Here is a 24,703-nt window from a genome sequence, read left to right as displayed (position 1 = left end):
GATAGTTTAACCTTGGTTAGTAAAATTACGTAAAAGGCTTTATTTCTTGAGTTTACCAAGCCTTGACGGGCAACAGCCATGCTCCCCTAAACAGTTGTTGAGCGAGCAGAGACTCTTCAGCGGAGCTGCCTTCGAGCTGTACAGAGAGCTCCAGGAGTGGCAGGGGAATAGGGTCTGAAACATCGGGATTTGTATGTGAAAGGGGCCAGTTTGCAGAGCAAGACGGGAAACTTGTCTTTCCTTGAGCTTCATCTAAAGAACAGAGCATGCTCAGGGTTCTTTAGATGGGAGCAGTGGGTACTATAAGGGCCTTACAACCCATGCAGCTTCTCCCTTAGCTCACCCGCCCACTTTCCGTCTTGGGGCTGCTCTTCTCTTAATAAACACTCTCTGTCCTGCTTCTGATCACGAGAACCTGGTGTAATCATTGGTCCCGGGACACCAGAGCCTGGAATCGGATGCCATCTGAACTCACCCAGGTGCTCTTAGTCCATCAGCCCCTGAACTCCTGGGAAGGCATGATCCTTCCTTCCCAACCCTTGCCTGTCAGAGTGGCCAGTGTCTCAAGAAGAATTTACAAAGCATAACAAAACTCCTCACCACCTTACTCAGATTCCATCAGAACAAATGGATCAAGAAGTTAATACGGGACCATAACCTGACTTGCAACTTGATCTCTTGTGGAGACTCCTTTCTAATGTGCACATTTAACCATCCCAGGCGAAGATCAAAATACGCAGTTGTGTTTTGAAGCTTACTAAAGCTTTGAGCTTTATGCTAATTCTACAATCTGTTTCAATGGTATGTGCTGTACCTGTTGTCTGAAGGGCACAACAGGTGAGCTGAGCTCACTTCATTAGTTTATGCTCATACATAAACTTCACTTTCTTTCCTTTAATGAAAACCGTGTATATATGCGACATTAAATCCAATTACTATTCTTTAACTTTATGTTGGCACTGCTATACTTAAGCTATATTTTTAAATTAAACATGCAGTATTGTTCTGCTCAGATATTAAATTACCTTCTTACCTCACTAACGCGATTTGTTTTTGTAGGCATCTAGGTTGTAGTGACATCCAGATAAGTGCATGGAATATTTAAAGTTAAATGCATTATAGATACGCACATTAAAATTTTAATGAGTTTATGTGAGCCACCTCAGTGATTTCTCAATAAAGCAACACCAGACTGTAAGTGGCTTAATGCAACCAGTTGGGGAGGGCAAGAAGAGAAACTTAGGTGTTCACGGAAACAAACCAGAGACAACACAGTTGATTCCCATTATTCTTTGTTTAGTTCCAGTACCTTGGTGGATATCAAAGTCAGAGAATGGAAGTCCCTTACATAAAATCTTGAAATACTTGCATATAATTTATGCACATCCTTCTGTACACATCTGCAGATTCCTTGTAATATTAATACAATGGGAATGCCATGATGCAATGAGCATACTGGATTGTTTACAGAATAACAACAGGGAGAAGTTGACACATGTTTCTATATGGAGCCGATTCTTTCCTTTCACCTCTCTGTGTGTCCTGAAGGCTGGAAGGTCAAACTAAGGTTGCCAGGCTTGTGTAGCACTGGCTGAGCCATCTTGCTGGCCCTGTGTTTTTGAGCAGGCAGTCAGTGGGCTGAAGATTAATGACTAAGCCATGCTGGTTGGCCGGTCGGTGAGCCCAAGGGAACCTTCCTAGGCTTCCCCAGCACTAGGGTTACAAATGTGTGTCACCATATCTGGCTTTTATTTGTGAGGTGCAGGAGATTGAACTCAGGGCCTCTTGCTTGAGTGGAAAGCTCTTTACAAACTGAGCCATACTCCTAGCTTCTAAAGATTATTTTGGGAATGCAATTCAGCTGCCAAATCCATAGATACAGCCAAAAATTGATTGATGATTTCTGACTAGTTAAGCTTGAGTTTTGTTATACTCTTCAGTTGAATTGGGTTGCAGTTTGCTAAGAATTTAAACACATTGGCTAAGGGGTTGAATGGATGACATAAAAGAGTTGCTAATATTTCTTATTCTCTGGAGTTGTCCCAGAATAATGGTCTCACTTTTAACTATTTTAGTAGATAATATATAACTGACAAGTCTGAGAAAATATGTCTGTAGGTGTCTCCACTAGAGGAAAATGATTTGTAAAGGGTTGAGGCTGCAGCTCTGTTAGGACAGTGCTTGCCTAGCATGTCTTTGACCCTTAGCACTGCATAGCCAGCAATGGAGGTTCATGCCTGTAACCCAGGATCTGGAGACAGGAGGATCAGAAGTTTAAGGCCTTTCTTGGCTCTCTGGAGAAGGAGAGTTCAGGCTGGGCTTCTTGAGACCCTAACTCAAAAAAGAAATGTTGGGGGTAGAGATTGATTGCTCTTAAGGTGAATGAAAGTCGTTGCGTAGTTTTAGTTTATTGTGTTTTAACTGTTCATAGATTTCAGGAGGAGACTATGGGCTCATTTTTGGGAAAAAAGATCACGATAGCGGGCAGGTTAATACTAGAAAAAGAAAGGATCTGTACTGTCCCCAATGCTGATGATGTTATCCAAGGGCTGAGCCTCCTTCCTGGGTCCATACCTGATCTTTCATGTAGGGAGAGTTAGGGAGAGAGGGACACTGTCCCAGTAACCAGGAAGCCTAGTAATTCTTTGAGAAAACCTAAAGCAAATGAGTGGCTGCCTCACCCATCAAGAACCCCAAAGCTGGAGTGGGTGAAGATGTATCTCCTGGGGCCAGGAGGATTCTGCTGGTTCTAAGCAGGGAAAGGAAAGTCCTTTAACAACCTAGGAGTCTGCCAGGATTCAAGTCCCTGTGTTCCTCCAGCTGTATGCAGAGCAATTCTCTCTCTTTAGGTTGGATCCCCAGGACAGGAATGTAATTAATGTTTTCAAGTTTCAATCCAATCAAGTACATTCTTATTATCTGAGGTGGCGATGCATTAACAGAAGGGCAGTTGTCTGAAGTGATTCTAGGAAAGCGAAAGCTGAAAGGAAAACATGTCAGTATCTATTTGAGGTCCAGGCCTAGTTATTCCGACAGGAATATACCCAGAGACGAGCAGGGCAGTTCAATCAGCTCTTCTCGTTTGATGAAACATTTTTACAGATGGCGATCCCATTTGTTCTATTCTGTGCTCACTAAGCAGCTTCTGTTTCAGTTTATTGAATGGGCGTATTCACAGGGAAACCAAGCCTTGTACTCGTGGTGTTTACGAGGATCTTTGAATGGTCATATTCATAGGGAAACCAAATCTGTACTAGTAATGTTTCCCAGGGTCCTGGAAAGGTCTGGATTGTCACATGCTACTTTTGCTGCTTGTGATTGTCCCAAATCTATGGATGAAGTCACCAAATCCAGACTCTTCATGAGCAGCAGGAGAGCCTCTGCTCTGGCCTGGTCTGGTGAGATCACAGTTGTCATCAACACAGGCGTTGGGAGGAGAGGAGAGACTGAAACAGCAGAGGATATCCCAGCTCATTTATAGTGCTTACTTAATTTAATTTAAATAATATTTAAATAAGTTTTACGTAGTTTATTTAAATAATATTTTACTTATTATCAGTGTGTGTGGTATGTACGCATGCGTGTGAGTGTGTGTGTTTGTGCAGATGCACACCTGCTGTGGTGTGGGTGTGGAGCTCAGAAGATGACTTTTGACAGTCAGTTTTCTTCTTCCACTGTGGCATCTGGGGATTGACCTCAGTTCATCAGGTTTATGCAACAAACACTTTACCTACTGAGTCACTGTCCTGGTTTACTCTCTTTCCTTTTAAATGTCTACTTTAGTTATAGTGTAACACACACACACACACACCCACCCACACACACACACACACACACCTATGAAGTATCAGCAAGAACAAATAAGTAACTGTGCTCAGTGGGATGTGAGTTTACTTTCTTTTCAAAAGAGATATTATTATTTTTCTTTTCCGTGTATGGATATTTTGCCTGTTATGTATCTTTGTGCACCACAGGGTTGCCTGGTGCCTGCCCAAACAGAAGCAGATATTAGATTCCTTGGTACTGAAGTTACAGGCAGTTGTGAGCTGCCATGTGGGTGCTGGGAATCAAAGCCAGGTCCTCTGGAGGAGCAGCGGTGCTGCTCTTACTGCAGAATCCTTCAGAATCCTTTCTCTGGCCCTGTGAGCTCACTTTCAGTGCATGTGTAGAAAGGAAAAGGGTTTAACGCTGCTGCTCCAGACCCTGGTGACCTTTTCTGAGTCTTGCCTGAAAAGTCTGTAAACCAGACTCTGGACTCTGAGTTACAGCAAATAATGCAAGAGTTTTCCCCAGTGTGCATTGCATTCCACCATGCAGGGAGTGATAGCATTATTACTGCTTGTTTATATTGCTCCTACTCGAACATAAGCTCCGTGGAAGCTGGGATAAAACCATTTCATCTCCATAACCTTTGGCCTCAGAATATAGTCAGTACTCTATAAATAATTGTTAAATAAATGAGTGATTAGTCACTCCTCATTTATATCTAGTTTTAATTCCATATGTAAACTCTTCATGGGTCAAAATGTTGTTTATGTGTACCCCGAGTATTAAAGATGCTAAATAAATATCAATAAAGGCTAATGCTGCTTTAGCACCTACAGATAACCAGACACTGATTCTACCAGCACACCATAATTTTCTTCATTCATGACTTTATTTCTATTATTCCCTATAGACTTCATTGAACAGCGCCACACATTTGCAAGACTGATGGTCTCATAACCTTAAGGCTATTGAAATAGCCACAATTTGTACCTGCTCTCAAGGTCAGTGCTATGGATGGGAGAAGCACAAGGGATGAGAATACCAAGTCAGAATAAGTGAGTCCCTGGATGGAAAGGAGTGAGTGACAGCAGGTGGTCGGGACTGGGTCAGCACATGCAGGGAGGAGGGGGACATGTTGGAAACCGAGAGGGAAGGTGTGATACAGAATAGAAATGAGCACCTGAGACTAGAAGGGTCAGTCAACAGTAGCAGAATAATGAAGTGGGTGGAAAAGCTCAGGAGTGCAGTCCTGGCTTGGAGCAACTCTCCTCAGAGGCGTGGCCCAATGGTTGGCTTGACATTGAGAGTTCGTCAAGCTTGAAAATGAGTCCATCACGGGAGAAGCTCTTTAAAGAAACATACTGCAGGCCAGGCTTATTGTATGTGTCCAGAGGAGGCAAAGTGGCATCTCTAGCTAAGTGTCAGAGAGGGCCGGGACAGCGGACCAGGTGTCACTCTAAACGGCGAACTCGGTGTCACTGTAAACCTCAGGTAGTCACTGGTGGTGACTCTACATCTGTATATGCATTCAAATTCTCCAGCAGCCTCTTACTTTATCTGGTCCACGAATTCCAGTCTCAGAGTTCCTAGAAACAGTTTCTGAGGAGCAGTACTTAATTTTAAGTCCAGTTTTCATTCCTCACAAAGTATGACATGGGCCTGGGTTATAAACGCCTGCTGGTGTCAGAGGGACGTACAAGCTCAGTCTTGCCTCATGCTCACTTCTCCAGTCTAATTCCACAGAGATAATCCTCTCCAATACTTCAAACTCTTTTAGTTATCATCATGTATTTAAAAATATCTACACCCGGGACTGGGGTGATTAACTTCGTGGGTAATTGGATTTAGATCCTCAGCACACACAATGCAGGGTGTAGGAGGGTAACAGTCTTAACTCCAGCACTGAGAGGTTAGGCGGGTGAGACAGACATAGCCCATCAGCAATCTCCAGGTGCAGCTAGAGACCCTGTCTCAAAAAATAAGGTGGAAAGCACGGAGAAAGACACCTGAAGTTGACCTCTGACCTCCACATACACAAACACACATGTATGAACACATGCATGCATGCACACACACATACCTCTGTTTGGAATTTATTAATTTATATGCTTAGATTTTTTGTTTTTTGTTTTGAATTTCTTTTTTATGATTATTATTTTTATTGAGCTCTACATTTTTCTCTGCTCCCCTCCCTACCTCTTCCCTCCCCTTCAACCCTCTCCCAAGGTCCCTATGCTCCCAATTTCCTCAGGAGATCTTGTCTTTTTCTACTTTCCATGTAGATTAGATCTATGTATGTCTCTCTTAGGGTTCTCATTGTTGCTTAGATATGTTTTACTGATTTTCCTGGATGTGAGATGAGGATTTAGGCTTTAGCAGAGCCTTCCTCCTCAGTCCCCTTTGCAATATTTTTCCCAAACAGTCACACTGCAGAATTTGGGGTCCATGAAAATTCAGTATCTATATGTGTAAGATGGCACAGGCGTCACTCTCTAATAAGTCAAGTAGTCAAATGTAGCTATATTTTCTCTTTTGAATAATCTTTTGTTTCTCCAGGATGAATAATTTCCCCCCCCTTTGCTCAGCTATCTAGTCTTTGCCATCTTCCACTATCACAGCTTTACAGCTTTTCTCAAACCTCTCCCAACCTTAAACATTTCCAGTCATCTATCAATCACGGCTTTGAACTCTGGCGACATCCTCTTTGTCTCTGCTTCCATCTGGATAGGTCGGTCTTTGGGTTTAACTCTTGTCCTGTGATCTCTTCCGCTGTTGTCAAACCTGCCTTTCCCCCTCTTCAGCAATCTATGCTCAGATTTGGAGATGTCATGACATCCCTTTTCTGGATCTGCACCCTCATTTTCTAGAAGCATGCTTTGAGTTAGCCTCTTGGAGGTAGGAGGATTTGAGGTTAACTTTCCAAATCTGTGTTCTTCTGATAAACCATTATTCTCCTTTCACACCTAATTGAGACACCCTAGGAAGACAACCCTCAAGCTGTCTGGATTGCTGTACAGAAAGCTAATGTGCTCTGATTACCATGTGCATACCTCCTCCTCATGTCGGGTCACAAACCTAGATTCCTTGATTTTTTTTCCCCCTCTAAACTTATTAATTTTTAATTTATCATGATTTTTCTTGCTCATTTTCATTCCTAATATTGATCTTTTAAAAAACTTTTGTTTGTAATCACTTTGAGCATCCTTCCAGTATTATTATTTTCAGTCTTGCAGATTTGCTTGTTTGTTGTTGTTGTTCTGAAGTGCTGAGAACTGAACCCAGGGTCTTCCACATGGTAGGAAAAGTCTCCACTACTGAGCTACATTGCCACCTCTTGCTATTGTGTTTTAATTTGAGCTACCATATTTTAAAATTTCCAAGTATAGTTTCTTTTTTTTTTTTTTCTGGAAGCCCTCTTTCATAGCATTCTCTCCTATTTTTTTTTTGTTGTTGCTATTTTGTTTTAGGTGCAACATCTTAGTTATGTTGCTGAAATTTTTTTTTTTTTGCTTTTTGTACTCTCTGTTTCTCCCAAGGCCCCTTGCTTGTCCTGATTGTTAGCTTTGGATTTGTTTCATAAATGTCTTTCCCATTCGTTCATACTTCATAACAAAGCACCAAGCAACTGGCCAGAATATGAGCCTATGCATTGGGCTGGGGGTGCCTTTTTTGATTACTGGGTTTCCCTACAACATGGAGAGATTCCTGTTTAATTAGGGGTCCCCCAGTGTTAGTGTCTTGACTTCTTTAATTGGGTTCATGGATCATCAGATTTCAGAAATAAATCCTGTGGTTTCTGCATAAGGATTGTGCATTGTGGCCAGTGTGCTGGAGCTGAGAGGCTGAAGGCTAAGGGGGTGTTATGAGTGGCTCCTCTCCATTACTGGTTTTTAAACGCCTGGTGTGTGGAACATTCTCCCCACCCCTCCATTGAGAGAACAGCGAAGCTAGTGACTGGCCAGAGGAAGAGAACTGGTGATCTGAGTGATCCCTAAACAGGTTTCCTGAGCCCCCACCCTCTTACTGCCCCTTGCTGGTAAATGTCCAGCACTCCTTGGCCTGCTCCTTACAGTTGGTTTCTCACTTACCCATTAGCAGCATGGACATGAATGTTTTCTTTTACTGCTAATCATGAAGTGATCAACTTGTGATGTGTTTAAAGCCCCCAAGAGAAGGAAAAAGAAAGAAGCAGCAGGTAGAGAGAGCTCACTGTCTACTTCGGAGTCAGATGCTTAGGTAGTGGTCCCACTAGAGAAAAGGATCAAGGATCCGGGCATGGATAGCAGGGGTTGGAGGGGGGAAGTATTCAGGGGAGTGCTGGTATGCCTGTGTCTCTGTACAGCTGCTATGTGCTGGTTCCACGTCTCCCTCTGGAATCGGTCTGGTTTACATTCTAACATTGTCACCTTCATTGACTGAGTGACTCCGGGCACCTGACCTTCCTCAATTTCAATGTCCTCTTTTGTGCAGTGGAGTAGAAAGGGGACCTCTGCTGGGAGAACCACTGGAGCTATTCCATGAGACGCAATCAGCGGGATACGGCCCCCAACGCAAACGTCCAATAAATGTTATTGATGGACACCAAATGGATAGATTTTACTATTACTGTATTCTTCTTAGAAAGGATACCACGGACTCTCTGTTTACTCCTCAATGATTTTTTTTAAGTGTGTGTTCGTGTGTGCGTGTGCATGTGTGTGTGAGTGTGTGGATGTGTAGGGAGGTACATATGAGTGCATGTGTGCTTGAAGGCCGTCAGACCACCTCAGGCCATCTTCAGGAATGTTGTCTACCTTTGAGGAAAGGTATCTCATTGGTCTTGAGCTCACAAATTAGGATAGACTGGCTGGCCAATGAGCCCCAAGGATTCTCATACCTCATATCTTTGCTTCACCAGTGCTAAGATTACAAATGTATACCATGATGCCTAGCACTTTTACATGGCTCCTGAGAACCCTCAGCTCCTCATGCTTCTGAGTTAAGCACTCTACTTGCTAAGCTATCTCTCCAGCTTTCTTCTGTGAGTTTTAATTTTTAAATTCCATTCACATGAAGGGAAGAATGGTTGGTTCAGCAGCAACAAAGTGGCCCAGGATTGTAACGTAGTCACTAAATAAAAATCGGAGGTACACAATGAGACACCTAAGAAGACAGTACTGTGACAGTGTAGTTTTCTATTTGAACAGTGGTCACCCATGAACACTGTAGAGTAGACTAGCCAGCAGCCCTGTGCCCAGCTCCTGAGCTCCTCTCTCTCTCTGCTAGGGAGCACAGCCTGGGAGACAGGGAGGTAGAGTCTGGCCTGAGCTGGCAGGAGCAGGTTCTTAGAGTCTCTGGGCAGTCTGGAGCTGTGGTGGCTCCTGCTCTCAGTGAGTTCTCTCACTTTCTTTCAAATTCAGCCAGTTTCTCAGTTCATGGAATGGCTTCTATATATGGAAATTCTGCTTTAAATGACAGGCAATTTTCAATGTAAATATCAGCTCTTTAGAGACTAATTTCTTTGAAAATTATTAGTGACCCAAAGGTTAAAATTTTAGTGTTCTTTGTATTGTGCAACGAGCTTCCTATTGTTTAGTATAAGCTGGGTGCTATTGATGATAAACCAGATGACTTCATTTGCATGTAGATTTGAGTCTGTCTGTAGAGGTTTTCTTGTGAATAATAGGAAAAAATGACTTCCTTAATTAAATTACTTTTTTGTGCATTCAGGTTTTCAAAAGGTAGCTTTCACTGAATATAAAGCATCATTTCATGGAATAAGCTAATCTCCAAATGGAGGGTTCCAATGGAAGGTGTTATCCGTTATCCGTGAGCTTTGGTTACCCGCTCTCTCTGCAGTATTCCACTCTCTCTGGAAGGTTCTTTCCACTACTGCGACCCAGAAGAGAAATACTGCCTACTGGCCGGAGGAGCCATCAATATAAATGCATTGTTGGACGTATCACTGTAATTGGGTCTTTTTGAGCTACAACTCTGGACTGAGTCCTATAGAGAACATGAGATGCTCAAATTCTGAAGGTCATGGTGCCCAGAGTCTTCCCAGTTCTGTACAAGATTCTGAGAAACCTGTTTTTTTCCTGATTAGTCATGGAAGCCTCAAGCTGAACTCATGATTGGCACATTTAAATGCAAATGGTTCACATACATAATTTTCCTTTATCTCTTGAGTGCTTGGTAGATCTTTGTGGATAAAGGGAATACCTAATTTTTTTTCATGAATGTCCTCATTTTAGGCACCTAATTTTTTTTGTTCTCTGAAATTTCTTCATGGGGACTGTGAGCTATATACCTGGTCTTTTGGGGTTTGGAACTAACAGTTAATCAAATTCAGAAGTGAATAGGTATAATGGGAACTCTGGGGGATTTATGATTTCATTTATGTTGTGACTTGGATAAACCCAAAAGGATTCTATGGAATTGATTCTAAGAAAGAAGAGCCTTCAAGATCAATTCTCCTATATCCAGGCAAATTTGGAAAAGAACTATGCCATGCCATGTCTATGGAAGTGTACAGATTTACTCCTATTATTTTTAGGGTTGTGTCTAAGAAATGACATAGCACCCACTGACAACCGTTCAGAGGCAACTCTGGGAAGCAACTATCTTGTAAATGAGTCAGGGATGAATACCCGTGCTTTCCCCCCATTTTCCTGTGTACTTTCACCCATTTCGTAATTTCTAGTAAGTGACTGTAGATTATTGATCCCCAAATCTATGCATGAAGTTGGACCTCTGCTATGAATTTAGGTCAGAATAAATGCTTATTAAACAGCGTGGTCTTGATATCTGAAGACTGACATAGCTTTATTCCACAGTAGCACTACTTACAGTGTTCCCCACTTCACAGAACAGAGTCTACCCCACTCTGTCCCCGAGCCGGAGACCCAGGACTCACTCCTTTGCCTCTATTTAGCTGAGCCCAGATCTGTACCTTCCAATCCTCCGAGGTGTGCTGCTCCGCTCCCATCCTTTCATGACCTTGGCCACAGCCATAGCTTGTTGCCTGAAGGTGACAGCAGCCTCCTACCTCGGCTGTGCTTTGTATATTGTCCTTCTTTTCAAACATCAACCAAGGCATCTCATAATTCTGCTCTCACGCATAACACCCCACTGATTTCAAATGGCTGCAGAGGATATTGTAACCTCCCTGAACTTGCACTGTAAACTTATTTCCCAGCCTGTTTTTGACATCAGCTCTCCCAAAAATATTCCTCCCATTGTTCCTGTCGTTCAAGGGGCTTGTGACTCCGTTTTGTCTTGACATTGCGTCATCTTCATATTTGTCAGCACTCTGGGATTGAACTCAAGCCTCACACAGGCTAGGCGAGCACTTTATTACTGAGCCATACCCTAGCCCTTTTAAAACCTTAAAAATTCAGTTTTCAAATGAGGTGTCACTAAGTCACCCAGGCTCAGTTGCCTTGAATTTGTGATCCTTCTACCCTAAACTCACTCAGTAACCCAAGCTGCCTTGAAATTTGTGGCTCACTTGCCTTTGCTTCCAAGTCTTTTCTTTAGACAGTTGTGCATGTTTGGATGTTTGGATGTTTGGAAGGTGGAAAGAAAAAAAAAACCTACCTTCTTTTTTTTTCCTCTAATTTTTTCTTTTTATACCCCTATAAATGGTATATGTTAATCTTACCTGGTTACTATTTGATCTTAAGGTTCAGTCTCACCGGCCCCTTCTCCTGAGGGTTTCCTTGATGCCTCCCTGGGCTGGTGATGCTGTTTCTGCTCTGTATTACCAGGACAACTGGTATCTGTCAGTGCATCTAACTTACTGCATCATTATAAGGGCTTTCATGAGTCTCTCTCCTCAGCAAGGCTGTGGATTTCAGGTTGCAGAGATTTCGTTGTCTACTGTCTTTCTGCCAGTGATAGACAGTCAGATACATATATTTAAGAATTTGAATCATCATTAATCCTGCAATTAATTACTGCAGGTAAGTGATGTGATCACTTACAAAACCTACTTTTGACAGTTTCAGAACTGAAGAATTATTTAGCGCATGAGAATAGACACTTTTCAAGGTTCCAGATTATGGACGTCAACGTTTCCCTTTTCAGGGATCTACAATTCTAGTCACCTTCACATTCAAGGCTTCTCAGTGAGCCGACAATGCTGGGCATCGTCTGTGCCCTCTGGTCAGCTCTACGGGTGCAGCTTCTGTCCTCCTTGTGCTACCTGCTTTCTCTTTCTTTCCTCTCCTCGTGTGTTGGGATTCATGCTTTAACACCATTAAGCTTCTGTTTTATGATCTGCTCTGTTGTAATGAAGAGCAGTGACAGCAGGCTTGTAAAAGTCCGTGATGCATTTAGCCACACTCGGCAGCTGCTCAGGGAAGGGGTGCTATAGCAGGAGGCAGCCTTTATGTATTGATGAACCACAAACCCTCCAGAGCCTCACATCCATAGAAAAACAGATTTTATATCAAATCCATTAGGTGAGTAAAAACGCGGAAAAAGCCTGCCCCTTGCAGCAGAGTGACGGATGTGAAGATCGGAACCCACTCTGCATGCAGCGTAATGGATTGATAGGATCCATACAATTATGTTATACACATCAAAGTTTCCTTTCTGCACTCTTTTCATTACAGAAAATAAAAAGATTCATACATCCTGTTACATGAATGCTATCATTTTCCTACTGAAAATAGTAACCTGGCGCCTACATCTCAGTTGGACCATTATAGCAGGGAGCTGACCCACAGGACAAAGAACATTACTGAAGGGAAGAGGTCATCTTTGAAAGCCTGTTTCTTTATCTGGAAATTGGGCCAAAAAGAAAGAAAGAAAGAAAGAAAGAAAGAAAGAAAGAAAGAAAGAAAGAAAGAAAGAAAGAAAATAAAGGAAAGGAAGAAAAATCTCTTCTTCATCAAGGTCTTGCAACAGCCTTAGTAAATTTTTTTTAAGGCTGAAATACCAAGTGCTGAGATGGGCCAAAAATGTCTACTTGTAGTACCCATGAAAGAACAGGGAAGACGTCTATGCACTCAGGGTGAGGCAGTCGGTCTGAGGCTTTGCATCATGCACTACAGATCCTTGACTGCTTACATGCATCCCTCAAGAGCAGAAGACTAGAAAGAAAGCTGGATACCAAGTCTATAAACAGCTTAGGCCAGCAATTCAAGGCATTAAAAAAAAATAAAACCTGCATAAAAACTGCATCAAGATGGAAACGCCCTTAGACTCTAAGAATCAGAGGGAACGTTGAGGTCACTGTTCTAGTTTCCAGCTGTCCTCCTTGGCTGACTTGGGTGACACAGTGGGATTTAGACACACAGCATCTGAAAGATGCTGCGTAGGGATTGCAGAGGACATCCATCCTCTCTGCTGACGGAATCTAGAGGAGCGTTTCAACGTTCTGTGAACAAACAAAGGTGGGCGGGAAGACAGCTAATGGTTGATTTAGAATAGTTCGAGTCTGGGAATCTGCAAGCACAGCACCAGGGACTTGATTGTAGCTGGTTGGGTAACAAACGACCTGTTTAGCACAAGAGGCTGCTGGATGGGTGGTTTTCCCAACACCTTTGTCCCAAGGGTCCGTGCAGAGCCCCCCGAGTCTGACTGAGCCACAGCACTGAAGATTTTCTCTGCAGGAAGACCCTCTGCTGTAGGACAGCATTTGTACTCCCTGAAGATAATGCGGTGGAAAGGTGCACGCCGGGACAATGAAAGATGGAAAAAATTATTGTAGTGCAGAACAGGAGGCCATGCCAATTTATGATTTTCTTTTCATTTCCTGCCTCAGAGTCCAGGTTGGAAAGTCCAGGTTTGCTTCTCTTTGTCTTGTCTTGGAGGTTAGGGTGGAAAACTACACGTTCAGAATGGAGGGTTCTTTTTTTTTTTTTGAGCCACTCAGTAATTGTAAAAGTGAATTCAGATGATAAGAGAAGCCAAGGTGCCAGTCACAACTGCCACAACACTGCTGTAGGTTTTGCTGATTTGAAACTGAGTAGATGGTGGCATAATCTGGGGTCTGAAAGCAATTATTTTCAACAGTCTGGCAGCCACCCAGGCTACAGAGGCAGGGAAACATGTTGTATTCTGACCTTTCCCAGGCTAGGGGCCCCAGGGAGTGAGCTAGGATGTAAAAAGATTTGGACAGAAAATTGCACAAACAAAGCCCTGAATGGATTCGGATGGAAGCCATCTCGCATCTTGCCTCTGCAAAACTTTATGTGAAGTTTTTGGGGATTTATTATTTCAAGAACAGAAGGACATTTACCTACAGATGCAGGGGGATAAATTTCAGGCCCGGTTAGTATTAGAAAATGGTCGGTTTATTGCTGATTTCAATCCTCTTGATTTTCTCCTTAATCTTCTACCTTCTAAGTCAAGTAGAACACTGCCTGTGTATATGAAAACGCACACAAGCACGCATAACCTCAGTATACCACGTGAGTACACACTCCCATCACACACAAACCACATACCACATACACCCACATCTGGACACAAATGTATTTTCTTAGATCAATACTTTAATGATTTAGGTAATTTTTCAAACTTTAAAGAGTTTTTGATAGTAATCAGATGCCAAAAACTAGGGTATGCATTCTATTTTGATGCATATATTTTATAAACAAACAACACAGTGTGGCATAAACCATAAAATGGATACATAAATGGTCAATTCTATGCTGTTAAAGTGGAAGGCTATTTTCCAAATAAAATGTCTATATGTGTAGCCATATTCTGCTAAATATTCAGGTCCCTAGCACCCATACTAAATCTGGACACAGTGGTGCCTGCATGCACTCTTAGAGCTGACGGGCACTGAGACAGAGGGGTTCCCAGGATTCCCTAGCCAACCAGTCTAGCTGAAATGCATAGTGAGAAACCTTGTCTCAAAGTTAGGGTGGAAAGGAATTAAATATGTTCTGATGTTGACTTTTAGCCTCCACATGTATGTACAACATATGTGCATGCACACTAGCACATGCAGACAAATGCATACACACATGCATCACACACACACATACACAAACCTTGTATATATATCTACATCACCCATAAATACACACATATACACAGGTGTTTATTTAGGTACAGAATAGAGGAAAAAAATCTAAGATTCACGTCAAATTTTAATACTAGCTACTTTTTTGGATGATATTTGATCTCCAGTTTACTTAGGAATTCTATTTTAGGTGGTTATGCGTGTGCATTCTGGATAGTTTCATGTCAGCTTGATGCAAGCTAAAGTCATTTTGGAAAAGGGAACTTCAACTGAGAAACTGCTTCAGTAGATTGGCCTGTCAGTACGCCTGGGGTGCATTTTCTAGTTTAATGAATGATGTGGGAGGGCGTAACTCGCTGTGGACAGTGGGACCCCTGGGCTAGTGGTTTTGGGTGCTAGAGGAAGACAGGCTGAGCAAACCATGAGGAGCAAGCCAGTAAGGAGCACGCATCCTTGGCTTCTGCATCAGCTCCTGTCTTCAAGTTCCTGCCCTGTGTGAGGTCCTTCCCTCAGCAATAGAATGTGATTTGAGGGTTATGAGCTGAAAGAAATCCTTTCCTCCCCAAGTTGTTCATTGTCATTGCGTTTTATCAGAGCAAAAGAAACTCTAAGACAATGTGTTTGCATGTGTTGGAAAGCAGGAAGGACGAAAGAAAACTAGGATGAAGGAGGAGAGACAACATCCCAGGTGGACTTCCATGGAGGGGTGAGGATAATAAAGGAGGATTGATCCTGGGTGAGCGTGGACATGGAGCATGAAAGCAGGTGGAATGAGTCTCATTGTGCTGTGTTATGCAGCACACAGGTGCCTGGTGCTTCTGGTGAGCTATGTGGATACGTTAGCGGTTTATCACCACTTTTAATTATTGCACTGTGATATTTGAAAGGAAAACCTATCCTTGAACTATGGCAGATTGAATAGATAAGAATTCAGCTTTTACATGGGGTTTATAGGTCTACAAGCTCCACTTTCAATCCACCTTCAACCTTCAGTGGGATAAAAATCCAGCCTTCCTTACGCTGAAAAAGAATCTGATTTCTGTGGCTACACAATACACAGGAGATACCTAGAGGCTCTTGGTGTATATCTCCTTGTATTGCTAACTTCCAGTGTATCCACATACCCACCCACCTATCCTCTCTCCCTCCCCCCTCCCTCCCTTCCCCCCTCCCTCCCTCATCTCTCCATCCATGCAGGCAAACAGATGACCAACTTGCCAAGCCACTAATTAGCCAACAGCTAACAATGCTGTAAAACTCCCTTCTTGATGTAGGTGGGTCTTCTGTAATTCTGTTGCTTTCATTGGTTAAATAATAAAGAAACTGCTTGTATTGATAGGTCAGAACATAGGTAGGTGGGGAAGACAGAACAGAATGCTGGGAAGAAGGGAAGTGAGTTAGACGCCATGGCTCTCCTCTCCAAGAATGGCATGGGTTAGAATCCTCCCAGTAAGCCACAACCTCATGGTGAGACACAGATTATTAGAAATGGGTTAATCAAGATGTGAGAGTTAGCCAATAAGGGGCTGAAGACAATGGGCCAGGCAGTGTTTAAAATGAATACAGTTTCTGTGTAATTATTTCGGGTAAAGCTAGCTGGGAGCAGTGTTTAAAATGAATACAGTTTCTGTGTAATTATTTCGGGTAAAGCTAGCTGGGAGCTGGGTGGCAGGAAGCAGCCTGCCGCTCCTACCACTACACCTTCTTATTGTGAATTCTCACTGCTTCTAGGCAAATTCTCTCTCATCAAATTCACTCCATTCAGATTCTGATTTTTCCAATTACCCATCATAGCTAAAATCCATGGAATCCTTCTGTGTTCCAGGAAGTGTGTTTGATACAGAGAGTTCTTATCATGGGTAAGTTTCACTTTGGATTGTTATTACTATCTACATTTCTTATACCAAAAAGGAAAAAGAGGCAAGGAGGTTTGGTGTGTTTACAGTTTTGATTCAAGTCTTAGTCTCGTGGCTTCGATGTTAGTACTCTTTCCATAGCCAAAGTAGCCACTTTATGTGAAGCATTTTCTTAATCCTTCCTCATCATTTTTAGCTGGTTCCAGAGAATATTAACCCATAGGAATATCTCAACAGGGTTGGTGGCAAATGGGCCCTGAAAGTCAGTCATAATTATATCCTTTTGAATCTTTGGTTCTGAGGTTTAGTAACCTGTGGGGATCAATTTACTCCTGTCTTCAGGTTTCAGCTCAGAAGACCATTCTGTATGGTTCGGAAGTATGAAATTTCATGATCTGTGCTCAAGACATTCAAGTCTTCTGCGCCAAGGCTATCCACTCTAAGAAGCAAGTGCAAACCTTAATCTAACTCCACCCAATTCCTTTATTTTTGTTTCGGCAACATATGTCACTATCTAAGACATATGTTTATTTTAAAGGTTATCTTTGTGGTGGTTGGTTTATTCTGAATGGGGCTATAATGTTGAAAGTAATCACTTTGCCTATTTTTTTCTTTTTGGCATCTTGCCCTTTCTTGGGACATATCAGGTACCCATTAAACACTGTTTCCTAAATGAAACATACCATGTTGGATCTATCAGTTTCGGAGCTGTGAGTATGTACTCTTATCACTAGGGGAGGCTTCTAAAGACCAATGTTTAGATTTATTCTTATCAATTCTTCTTCACTCTAAACTCCCTGATATACCTTATCAAAATAATTGCAATTTTTAAAATAACATTGAGCTGAATTTTAACCCCCCTCCCTCTCTCTCTCTCTCTCTCTCTCTCTCTCTCTCTCACACACACACACACACACAAACACACACACAGACACAAACACACACACATACACACATACACACATACACACACACACACAGAAAGAGGAGAGAGAGAGAGAGAGAGAGAGAGAGAGAGAGAGAGAGAGAGAGAGAGAGGCATGCAAGCACACAGCGGCAAGTGGTGGTAGCCAGAAGCATGGCAGCCTTTATGTGAAATGGTAATACTAAACAGGACAGTTGTCCGAATCTTTATGCTTCCCAGACAGTCTTCGATGGACAACCCTGTGTCTACTTCCTGCTGTGGATATCCCTAGAAGAAGGTATTCACCCAGGAATCCCAGTTGCCCAATGATAGCTATCATTGGCACAGCTATGGACTATTGCAATCTTAGTCACTCCTGGCACAGGAGCTTCTTTACTCCAGGGAGGGCGGTAGGGAGGCTTGTGTTCCAGTGTTGAGGATGAAGCCTTTGGAGCTCTGTTTGCTTTCACATCACATGCTGTGGGGTAAGTGGGAGAACCAGCCTGCGGAGGGGAAGGGACAGAAGGTGAGAGGAGGCTGGAACTTGTGGGGAGGTAGGGTGGACCCACTGAGAGGGGAGGAGGAAGCACATGGTCCTCTGCTTCTGGTAGCTCTTATCTCCCCAGGCATCTCCAGCCGCATCCCTCTCCACTGTGTTCTCAGTCACTCATCAGCGAGCTACTCACACCCTTTCGTCTGTTTGAAGAAGGACCTGAGAAGAATGAAAAGACTGTGGTGGCCGAATTAACCAAGTACTACTAATATGATTCCGGGTATCAGGACAGCACAGGGTGACTTTTTCAATGTTCATGCTCACAGTTTTACTTATAATTATATATATATATATATATATATATATATATATATATATATATAAACAATCATTTAGTAGTTGCTTATCACTGCTAGCATGCACACAGAGCAACGTTCAGCTGTACCATATATACCCAATGAAATCAAGTGCGGAACACAGTAGAGCTATCTGCACACATCTGCTTATTACAGAACCATTCACAGTAGCAAAGCCACTGGTTCAGCCTAGGTGTCTATCAAGAGATGCATGGATAAAAAAAAATACATATTTTCACGTCCTCTGTCATGGAATGGATGTAAAATATCTTCATGGGGTCATGTGTTTGAACACTTGGTACCTAGTTGGTGATGCTGTTTGTGAAGGTGCTGAAGTGCTTAGGAGACAGAGCCTTTCTGGAGGAAGGAGGCCACGGGGGGAGGGCTTTCGTTTTTCTATAATTCGACTCCACTTGTACCACGCTCTGCTTCTCCACCGCTATAAAATATGGCAGCAGGGCCTCCTGATTCTGACTTCTGGCCTTCCCCAACATGGTGGAGCATATTGCTCTGGAACTGTGAGCTAAAATAAGACTCTGCCCTAGGCTCCTTGTCGGGGATTTCATCACAGCAGCAGAAACAAAATGAAGGCATGCTATGCTGTCACAAAGAAGAATGAGTTTCCATGGTTCCCAGAACAAGGGCTGGGTCCACAGAGCCTCATGTGACGCAAACAGACTCACAATGACAAGTATTGCATAATTTCTTTCGTATGTGGAATCTTAAAACTTTTTCTTAAAGATGTGAAAGTAAAATGGAGCCTGTTGGGGAATAGGAACAGGACCTGCAGGATGGTGGATAAGGGTAGGTTGCTGAGGTCTTTCCAACATTGATATGATCAAAGTATCTTTTATATGTAGGTGAATGTGCCCTAACACAACCAACTATTGTATATGACACATGAATAAAAAAGGCAATTAACAAATGAAGGCACAATGCTAGAACAATATTTGTGGAACACAAACTACTCCAATCCCCTAATGGGAATCAAGCAATAATTTTCATAGCTTATATGTGACAGTGAATTTGGCCATTGACATTTTTAAGTAGGAAAAAAAATCAATTTTTATACTTGAGAAAAATGAAGCCTTAATTGAAAAGCGCTAAATAAAAAAGATAAATAGCTCACCATATCTGGTGAAAAAAGTTAAAGCATTTTAGGACTCTTCCTTTTCATGTCATTAGTAGATTTCAGAATATATATCTTAGGAGGAAATAAATGGGTAATTCTGCCCTCCTTTTGCAAGCTTGAAGTACCCCAAATCATTTTACTGCACACTCATCAGCAAGCGCAGTGCAGGAGGGAAAATCTCCCGATGTCATCTGGAAGGTAAGAGACTAGATCTGATTAGTTTTTACAAAGCATAGCAATTTCGCTAAGGATTATTTACCACAAAGAAAATGTAGTTTTTTCCTTTTCCCGGGCGGCACTGTGCTTGTGCTCCTATCCGATAGTCTAGGATTTTGGAATAGGTGGCACGCAAACTTTGGTGAGCATCCGAATTGTCTGCGGGACTTGCTGCAAATGTAGCTTCTGAAGCCCAAGCCACAACCCAGCGATTTGGAATCCCTCAGCCTTAGCCCAGGAATCCGTCCTCTTTGACCAGCTGCTTTGAAGCAGGTGCTTGTCTCTCCACAAGCTTTTTGCAAACACAGTGTTTGCAGTTTCCACACCTCTCACATTGCTTATTAGAAGCCTGGCTAATTTCTAAGTGCTGTTATTTTGAACTTCATGAAGGGGAAACATGACGTTCACTCATACTGTTGTTGCAGCCAGATCTGGGCTTCCCACGCAGAGCGCATGGACAGGCTGCCAAGGATTCCTGCCTCACTCCTGATTTAGGCTTGGATGCTGTGGAGTACCTTGGCAAGCCATGCGGATACTGAGCCATGAAGGCTGGTTGGCTTTGACGCTGGGTGACTTCATTTCTTTCGCCAGCAAGCTTCAGACCCAGAGCCAAGATGGCTCCTCTGAGGTCCCTGGAGAAAAAGATCTCCTGTTCTGTCAATACTCAGCAGGGATCTGGAAGTTTATCAGGCAGACCTTATCCTTCAGCTATATCTATTGTTTATGTAAGTTCATTTCGTCCTAAGGACATTATCCTTTCCAGTTCGCTGGTGACCTCTTTTCTCTTGGTCCTTTTCATCAATAGTGAGCCTTATGCAAGTATATCTACTTCTAGGCCTTTTTCTCTGTGTTGTCCCTGTACTGTTTTGTCTTTACTATACGCCTATCGGTCACTCATCCCCTTTTCTGGTATAGACCTCTAGCTCCAATTTTGAAGCCTATTGTTCAGAACATGCCACCAGCATCCCAGGAAGGTTTCCCATCTGTTGTCTTTTGAGATTTCCACCATAGTGATGTTTCTAGCATCTTAAGCATTGCAGAATCTATCCTGGATGTAGTTTTCATGCTATGTGAAGTTGTATAGGTTCCTCCTTTCTCTTTTTTTGTGACAAAATATTTGGTGAAATCAGCTGAAGGAAGAAATGACTTATTTTGGCTAACAATTTGGGGGAGCAGTCCACCATGGCCTTGAGGCAGTTAGTCATGTGACATTAATTCATCAGAAAGCAGGAAAAGATGACTGTTTGTGCCTAGCTGTCTTTTCCTCTTTATTTAGTTCAGGACTCCACCGCTTTGTGGTATCACCCATTTTTAGGGTCTTCTCACCAATTAACCCAGTCTCAAAGCTCCCTCATGGACATGCACAGATTCTTCTCTCCTAAGTAGGTCTAGATCATCTCGTTACCAGTCAGCATTAACCATCATACACTGTAGGTGGAGACTGCTAATTCATTTCCCAGCTATGCAGATCTGAATAATCAGAAATTATATTAATTACAACACTGTTTGTCCTATTAGCTGAGGCATCTTATTAATTAATGTTTACATCTTAAATTAACCCATTTTTATTATTCTGCGTATCACCATGAAGCTGTTGCTTACTGGTAAGTTTCTGGCATGTCCCTCTCCTTTGGCAGCTACATGATGTCTCTTTGATTCCACCTACTCTCTCTATCTCTATTCGGATTCCCATCTGGATTTACTCTGCTAAGTCATTGGCCAAAAGAGCTTTACTCATTATCCAATAAAAGCAACACAAATATAGGAAGACATCCCACAACATCTCTCCTTTTCTGTCTAAATAAAAAGAAGGTTTTAGCTTAACATAGTAAAAGTACATATACAAAGCAGTTATCAAGCAAGAATTATAGTTAAAATATTTCTTTATAAGTCTAAAGTTTTACATCTAATTTATCTTTTATTATAACTAAAGAAAACTGTAACTCTCCAAAGACTCCAGAAGGATATAATATTACCTAAGTAAACAGAAAGTGCATTGTAAGCAACTTCCAAAATTTTAGAGACATCTTGCTGCCTAGACAGTCACCCAAAGTTCTTCTGTAACATTGGAGCATCCATCTTCAGTCCCAGGCCCTTAGTATCTGTCAGACTTTTCCATGAAGCAGGAAATTTGAAGATCTGTTCTGCCTTATAATGGCAAAATTCATCAGTTGCTTTCTTCTGTGTCCTGCAGAATATATCTGACAGCTGTTTTTTTCTGTGAATCAGGAACCCTGAAGGATTATCACATCCTCTTTAGGCAAGTTCAGCAGTCATTTTTATATGGGTCCTATATGTCCAGTTTATATAGCATACCATCAAGCAGTCCTGACAAAACAGTTTCTTGCCCAAATGGCTAGCCTTGTCACATTGAAGGCAAATTCCATAATAAGTTGTTTCAATGCCCATCAACTTCTCTGAAGTAAAATTTCAGAGTGCTATGGAAACTCCTTCAGCCAATAGCCTTTAAGATACTGGCCCACTTTGGGCGTAGTCTCATGTGCTATAAATGCATACAAAAAGCATGTGTGGGGACTCTTGGCTGCTGGATTTGGTTCCAGTTCCCAGCTCATGCAGAAGACTGTGGACATTGCTACTCTTTCTGTGAGTTTATCCCCAGTTAAATAAAGCTTTTTATACTCCATTTTGGGTTATATTCTTTGTATGTCAACAAATTGGCATCCACCATCTTGAGCATGGAGCCACATAAGAAAGCCAGCTTCTTGTTTTATGCTAATATAATGGAATGGCTCTGGCTCCTTCAGGAGGTCCTGTTATGGAGCATTTAAATGGGGTGTGTGAGCAGACCCACTGTGTCCCTGGAGATGGGGTGGTGAGCCTGGCTCACAGATGGAGGTGAACACACCTCTATCATGTTAGAATGAGTGGAGCAAAAGGGCAAAGCAGCCTTAGTCCTAGTTACACTGCTTAGCATTTTAAGAGGTGCTCATGGTCAGAAAATGATTATAGATACACAATAAAGACAGATTTGGACATAAAAGACCTCTATGTGAGTCACAGTGTTTTTAAAAAATGTACATAGGCTTGGGAGAGAGAAGAAAAAGAGTATAAACAGTTACAAAAAGAAATAGTTTTAAAAAATAAAACAGTCTTTGAAGAGACAATAAAAGGAATGTAAGAGAGTACAGATAGTCATAGATTAAGGGAGTAAAGAAAAATAAGTTGTGTAAGTTGGAATATACACAGAGGGTCTGGATTATATCTATCATTGTGTTTTATTTAAATTTTTTTTTTACTGCAGAGAGACATTTGATTCTGGGGGCTGCTAAGCTAAGTCAACATGTATATTTTAAAGGTATCTTGACTTCAAAATTTGAGTCTAAGGTTATGGTACTTTGGAAAAGAGGTTCTTCTTTTGTTTCCACAGAAGATGAGAACCTGTAGCTTCCTTCCAGACTAATGTGGTTTAATGGAAAAAGACACCTTGAAAGATCTTCATGAAACCCTAAAAATGCTTTGCCTAATAAACATCAGGAAGCAGTTTAGAGAAAACTATGCCCAAATTCCCAAAATGATTGCTTATAAATGTTTATTTTCATTAAAAGGTGATTGATTATAGTCAATTTCTAAAAAAATAAGGGGGATATGATATAGAAATGAACATTTTGCATTGGTATGGATCTTGGTCTATTGATACAAATTTAAGGTCGATTTGCTATACTGTGTATATGTATTAATGGTGTGGAAAGTCCTTCTGTCTATGTTTTCATTTTATTGATTAAGGCATAAAGAACTGCTTTGAACCTATGGCAGGGAAGAACAGAACTAGGTGGGAAAAGTTAGGTTGAATTCTGGGAGGAAGAAGAGCAGAGTCAGAGAGATGCCATGGAGCTGCCGGAGACAGGTGTTGGAACTTTAGCTGGTAAGCCACAGCCATGTGGCTATACACAGATTAATAGAAATGGGTTCAATTAATAAGTAAGAGTTAGCCAATAAGAAATTAGAGCTAATGGGCCAAGCAGTGATTTAAATAATATGGCTTCTGTGTGATTATTTTGGTTCTAAGCTAGCCAGGTAGCTGGGAACCAACAATCAATCCTCCTCCAACATATTTCTGCTCTTGTTTTAGGTATTGGGTTTGTGCAGCTCATTTAAACATGTAATGTTTAGTTAAGAAATACAGATTAATAGATAGTCACCTATAATAATCAAATATTATAGTAATGTTAGTTAGGTTTTCTTGATGTACAGAGGTATATTTGAGATATACAGATAATCTTCAAACACTTCAAAAACTGAAGAATATATGGCATTTAAATACTTTAGGATTCTGTTGACATGAGACACCATTGCTCCTTGCAGCACCAAACTGTTCCTGAGAGAATGCTGGGCACTGACACTCTACTTAGAACTTGTTTACTTTTTGGCAAAACTGGCCTTTAGGCAAAGAACTGTTCCTGCCTTGATCACTGATAAAATACATGGTGTCCAGACTGAACAAGAAAGATACAAGCAAAAAGACTGTCAAACCTTGTCAAGTAAGACAATTTTTCAAATTTTCCTGCCTCTGAAAATTGTATGTCAGTTACTCTAGGCCTTAGCCAAAGTTGGTTGCCCAACATTGCAAATGAGACTTTGGGTGATTGTCCAAGTAGCCGCTGTCATTTATTGCATATTTTGGAAGTTGCTTAATTGTATTTTCTGTTTACTCAAATAATATTATTTCCCTTCTCATGTCTTTGATGAGATTGAAGACTAGATATTCATAGTTACCTTCATCTCATGACTTAGCCAAGCCATTTTTAATATAAGACTTAAACTCCTTAGGATAGGATAATTACTGAAACATTTAGCATATGCTTCTTGCTTGATGTTATTCATGCTGTTTGTAATCCTAATTTTTATGTATGTTTTGCCCCTTATTTTCCATGGACAATACTTGATATTTGTTTTTTATTATATATAGTTTTATATTAGGCTTAGAACTCTCTTATTTAAACAAAAGGGAGAGGTGCAGTGGGAACTCCTTCAACCAATAGCCTTTAAAATATGGG

The 24,703-nt window shown here is 41.7% G+C and overlaps 1 protein-coding gene across 1 annotated transcript in view; it reads right to left on the bottom strand.

The window, feature by feature from the left end:
* Window positions 1–24,703, bottom strand: part of Cntnap2 (contactin associated protein 2) — a 2,060,022-nt gene that overhangs the window by 289,017 nt on the left and 1,746,302 nt on the right. The gene's annotated exons all lie outside the window — the stretch shown is intronic.

The sequence above is a fragment of the Myodes glareolus genome, chromosome 25 (genome assembly GCF_982192425.1).
Source record: "Myodes glareolus chromosome 25, mMyoGla1.1, whole genome shotgun sequence".
Classification (NCBI taxonomy): Eukaryota; Metazoa; Chordata; class Mammalia; order Rodentia; family Cricetidae; genus Myodes; species Myodes glareolus.
Note: the sequence above shows the minus strand (reverse complement) of the source record. Positions and strands in the feature narration are given on the sequence as shown.